Source organism: Tympanuchus pallidicinctus, unplaced genomic scaffold (assembly GCF_026119805.1).
Source record: "Tympanuchus pallidicinctus isolate F22 unplaced genomic scaffold, pur_lepc_1.0 scaffold22, whole genome shotgun sequence".
NCBI classification, from domain to species: Eukaryota; Metazoa; Chordata; class Aves; order Galliformes; family Phasianidae; genus Tympanuchus; species Tympanuchus pallidicinctus.
Window position 1 is genome coordinate 37,300,121 of NW_026294739.1, and position 6,016 is coordinate 37,306,136.

Here is a 6,016-nt window from a genome sequence, read left to right on the forward strand (position 1 = left end):
CAGAGGCAGTTGTTAAACTAAAAACACCCCTTTAGGCTTGGGATGAAACTAAAAATAAAAATCTTCCTCACTGTAGAGCAGTATTACACTCCTTCCCTTGCAGACTTAATTCATAAAAATGTCAGCTATTAAGTTAACATTATTTAAAGGGCTTTAGGTTGTAGTTATTGAATGCAACCTAAGCTATATCCATAAAGGTCTGACACTGATCCTTGGTTGTATAAAACATGATACAGAGAGGCACTAAATAAATAATCTGTATACAGTTTCCAAAGCATCTCTATTTATCACTGTGTTAATGATAAGGATCTGATTTAACGTGAACCTTAGTCAGGGTCAAATCCTAGCACAAGCTGTAATATGATCTACAAGAGTGCTGATAACCTGAAACAATATGAAGAAACCCTGTCAGATAAATAAAACAAACCAGTTGTCCATTAAACTGCTCAAAAAGAGGCCAAAGAAACCAAATGTGGACGGAGCAGTTTCTTTTTTGTAAAGCACAGAAAAGCTGCACCTGAAGAACAAGTCTGTCTTGGACTAAGCAAATGTTATTGCCTAGAATAGCAAAGAGTGATCTTAAAAGCGTGCAGAAACTCATGAGAAATAGTTTACGTGTGATCTTGTATCTCTCAGAGACCTCAAAAAAACCACGTAACTCCAAATAATCAAAGACAAATGTTTTTAAGGTATTACTGAAAGGCTAATGCTAACTTCAGATGGTAAGTGAAAATTGTACCTTTAGGTTTAAGTATATGAATTCTTAACAACTCATAACACAAATGAAGCTGGTGACTAACTGAGCAAAATTTCACTTCTCTTTTTAAAAAAAGAGAAACAAAGCCCTCAACATTCTGGGGAAAAATGAGGAAAAAATAATTTGATTAGAGATCAATCATGCATATGTGAAAAACCACAAAACAAAGAGTGTCTGGTTGCCCTTTACTCAAATTCCACTCAGTTACAAAATGCTTGCCTCGCACTCTCATAATATCAAGGTTTGGTTTCTAATGTCATTTGCATTAGGGCTATCAGCCAAAGCAACGAAACTCAGGACTGAAATTCAGGAAATTCCCATTCCACCTCCAATTCTGTTGTCCTAAAAACTTTTTTTTGAGCATGTGAAACTAAACAGTAGTTTCATCTTTTTGTTGTTTGTAATTCACACATAGAACTAGGAACATCTCCTAACTTCAGGCACTGTCTGAACAAACAGATACTCTGTTGGCTTGAAGACCATGAGAATGCAATGCCAGAAAGGGAAACTAAAGCGTTGGTAATTTATCCAGCTCTCAGTCATCTTAAAGTTTAGAAAGGTTCCCAAAGGATGGTCAGTAATTTTCTCTGACATTAGAATGCCTTTTAATTGAAATGTACAATGGATAAAAGATTTCATAAAAATAATAATTTCAATAAAACCACTTTTTTACAGAGTAAAATTGATATCTCTGGAATAAAAGGTATTTTGTTCTAGCTTCCCCAATTTAACTATGGAACTGGTGGGATCAGGGTATTCCCACGTCTTTTCCATGTATTTTGATTTATTGCCATATTTTCCTGTCCATTCTGCATCACCATTTACAATTATTTGAGATCATACATACAGCAAAATATAGACTTTAGGCTCAGGGTAACCTAGAAAATTCTCCGGAATAGCAGTTCCTCAATCTGTTTATTTGACAGTCCAACCATAGAATCATAGACTGGCTTAGGTTGGAGGGAACTGTTGTTATCTCCAAGTCCCCTGCTACGGCAGGGTTGCCAACCACTAGCTCAGGCTGCATAGGATCTCATCCAACCCGGCCTTGAATGCCTCCAGGGATGGGCATCCGCTGCTTCTCCAGGCAACCTATTCCAAAACGTGATATTCTAGTTTTTAGCAACAAGTTTTCTGTTGAAAAAGAAATTAATTTTGGCTCTGCCACTGCTTTATTCAAGTGCCAAATAATTTATTCAACTGAAAAGAGACTACAAACAGGGGTTTGTATAATCGGAGTGAACAATTCTGTATTTACACTGTAAAAATGTGTGAAATTTTACATTCAGATTCTGTCCAGATTTTAGATTTGAGAAAGTCCGGTTTTTCAAATGCAATTTAGAAGCAAAAAAAAAAAAAAACAAAAAAAAACTTCTGAAAGCTTTTAGTTGTGTCATTCTTATGTACCACCTTCTCCGCCTCCTGGAGTTCCAGCTTAGCTGTGAGAATCAAGGCTGGTACGTGGTGGCGGCTAAGGCAAATTGAAGCTTCTCCCCCCAGGTCACTATTAATTAGACTTCTCTTCTGCCCACTCTCTGTTTTTCTCAAATAAATCCTGTTAACAAGATGATTATATACCTATTTCAGGAAATCAAACTCCATTGACACTTCCTGCACAGGACCTGGACATCACAAAGATACAAGACAATCTGTGAGCATCTGCTTCCCTATCAGACTTCAGTAAGACAAATCTCTGTAGAAAGATGGATGACTTTCCAGAATTCTATGCAGTCCATGTTATTTCTATTGGAGGAGAAATTAGTTTATAAGAATATCAATTTAAGACAAATGTAATGAAAATCTAGTTTTCATTTTAAAAAGCTAAGAACATATTAGAAATGCAGCACCAATAAGGAGGCTACAGTAAAAACAAGTATTTGCACATTATTCATGACCTTGTTTCTTTGCTTTTTATGAAACCCTGCAGTTCTGCACAACTGTGTATTTAGGCAGAATATCTTGAAATATGGGAAGCCAAAATTTCACATATTACTGGCCAAATCTATGGTCACTCCTAAACAACTAAATTTATTGCTTAGATCATTCCTAAACAACAAAATCTGATGTAATCAAGGGTACAGTATATTCTTACTGTGCAGTGTGAGTGATACCTTCACTAAGTTCACAGATGTGTCTACAGCTGCTTGTCCAAACAATTTTAAAGAAATGAACATTTGAAAATAAAAAGACCAACGGAAAGTAAATTATAATTAGAGGAGTAATTAAACTCCACACCCTGATAAGAGTGCAGCCCTGCATGGACGTGCTGGGAACTGCAAGTCTCATGACAAGGGCTGCCCACAGAACAGGCCTGGGAAGGGCAGGCAAGGCAAGGGCAGGAAGGATGCCTTCTCTCTATCTGCCTCCCATTCAATGTCTGCTCTCCTTGGTGAGCACCTCTATAGGCATCCTGAACTCCTTAGGAGGGCAACAAACATCATCCACTTAATACTCCATAATACTTCACTGTGTCTGCTTGGTTGCAAACACAGCCCTGGCTTTCACCATCAATTACCACAACCCATCATACACACATTTACATATTAAACTTTTGTCCACAAATGTATTTTAGGAATAAGCTAGACTTCAAGCTCACTGACCCCATTACCTACTGACAGAGGTGCCCTGAATAGCCTGATACTTTCTTAAAACTTCCTTCTTATTACTTGATCATCACCACAAACAGGCAGACTACAAAAAACGTCCAGAGGATGTAGTAAACTCAACCTGAGATATTGGTACAAATGATATATTGTTTGAGACCAAGCAAAACGTTTTAAGATACTTCTAAGGAAATCCAGGGACATGTCAAACTACATTGACAGTGATGTGAAGAGCCATTATCTTTCTTCACATTTTTCCCCCTTCTCCCTGGGAGAAGACATGCTCAAATCTCCCACTTCCTGAGAATGCCCCAATTATCTGGTTTGGTAAATAGCTCCTGTTCTTGCAGATTTGTGTGCCTGCTCAAGAAAATGCTTATTTTGATGAAGTAGAAGAGGGGCTTACATTTCTATTCCCAGATTCCCTTATCTCCAGCTCAAGAGAACCCCTTGGAGATAGAAGATGCAGATTTAAATCTCCCTGAACAAAAGTAATCTGAATTTTCAGACATTGAATAAAATACTGCTACACGCAGACTGATTAGAAATAAGAACTGTCAGATAGATTTTGGGACCACTGAATCTACATTGTTTTGCTGACTGTAACACTCAAATCAGTTCCAGCAGCTCTGCCAATAAGCTTCATCCCCAAAAAGGCTACATACTATTTGTTTCACTGTTGCAGTACATGTGGCAAAAAGGAATTTCAACCCTTAATCACCTAAAATAAATGTTGAATAATTTTATCAAAGAGAAAAGAGACTTGCTTTCCGCGCAGCCACAAATCTGATCTGCTGACACTTACAAAAAAGCTACTTTGTGTTTTCTGCACCGATAAGAAATCCCATGTGCTCATTCTGTGTCCCACTACAAAAGTAAGTCAGCCAGGGATTAACTTCCATATGTTCTTTTAATTGATTTAACAAATATAGATAAGATAAAGATACTTATGTGGTATTGTAAAGAGCACAGACTAAGACCTTGTCACCTTCTGCACCTTCCCTTTGGGGGGATTCTGGGGGCATTTCTTGCAAAAGCAGCAGACAGTAGAGTAGATATGCAGGAATTTAGGAAGTATTGATACACAAGGGGGGAGAGTTTCATTTTAAGTTCTTACATGAAATGAGCATCACAATCATATTAGTTAGAAAATAATTCCATAGCCACTTTCTTTGCTGCATACTAGCAGTATGCTTCCAAGCTTAATTGTTAAGATCTCACTTCAGAATGCACATGTATTTTGCATCTTAGTCCCTCGTGCAACACACTTTAAAGCTGAAATCAGCTTTCTAGAAATTCCTGAGAAGCAGAAGCCCTTGTAAAGAATATTTTTGTGCCCCTTTGCTGACATGCTCACTGCCAGCCTGACTACTTTCCAGCTGTAATCTCTGAATGCATGCAAGCGGTTGCTTCTTTTTGGTCACAGCACATTACATGCTGAGATAGTGATGATCTGTGGGAATTCAAGAACCCGCTCAGAATTCTACATTTTATATGGGAGAAAATGTCAGCTGTGGTCAGCTCCCTGCTCTTTTATGGCTGACTTTTACTACTCACTCCTGCCTCTGACTGCCTACCTCCTGAGCAAATGTTCAAAAATTCTATTCAAATTGCTGAAGCCAGCTTAATCTCACAGAGAATAATACAGATTCAAAGGAGGAGAAGTGTTGTTTATTAGCAATTACCATGAAAGTCCTTCCTGTAATTAACCTCAGCTTCATGGACACTACTATTTGCACTTCAGCTATCTCATAAACAGGGGCTACATTTCCATTATTGTTAGGGAAGATGAGTCACTGCAGAAGAATGCTTATCTCAAGTCAGTTTTAACTAGCTTTTGTCTGCATGAGATATTAGTCACCGGTACCTACAAGCTTACAGGAAAGTGCAATCTGGGCTTCTTTTTCAAAAAGCCCCTTTCCTCTTCCCCTTGATACATTTGCAATGCAACAGTAGCAGCATCAGGGCTGAGAAATACAAGAAAATTCTCTTTTCAGATAAACATACACTCGGCCTGTATGATCACTGAATCATAACCAACAAGAATTCCAGATTCTGCCCAGCTAACCGGAGGTCTAAGAACTGAATAACCCAACATTTGCTCTGTAGGCTGTAAAAAGACAATGGTGAAGGATGTTTTAACTTTTTCCAAGCAAAGAGTTGAGCTACAAATCAGAGCAGTGATGTGTGCCTCTCACCTGACAAAAAAACTATTTGCAAAGCACGATCAAATATGAAAATACTACAACAATGCACATGCCTACATTTTTGCTTTGTACTTTGCTTTCTACTTGAAACTGAACAGTCTGGACCTCAGGAGATGTTAATAAAAATACTTATCACACAAGGAACTGAAACATCTCTCTCAATTCTTTGAAACAAAAAAGGATTAAAAAAAAAAAATCCATTAACCCTTCAGTAAGTGCAGAAAGAATTTCCACATCCCACCACTCATTTGAGCAGGAGTGAATCCACACGGAGCTACTGCAAGTATTCTGTCACAAGACTGAGGCCTTCTGAAGGGTATTCAAGAGCATCTTTCAATGTTTTGCAGAACAGGAATGAGTTCAGAGGAAAGTTAAAGCTTTACTAGTAATACAGTATTAAATAACATACTTGTGATTCTTGCAATTTGACTGCATCCTAAATCTGAATG

The 6,016-nt window shown here is 37.9% G+C and overlaps 1 long non-coding RNA gene across 1 annotated transcript in view; it reads right to left on the reverse strand.

Moving 5' to 3' along the window:
* The window catches only part of LOC128082839 (uncharacterized), a 310,058-nt gene that overhangs the window by 152,176 nt on the left and 151,866 nt on the right, over positions 1 to 6,016 (reverse strand). The window lies entirely within an intron of this gene.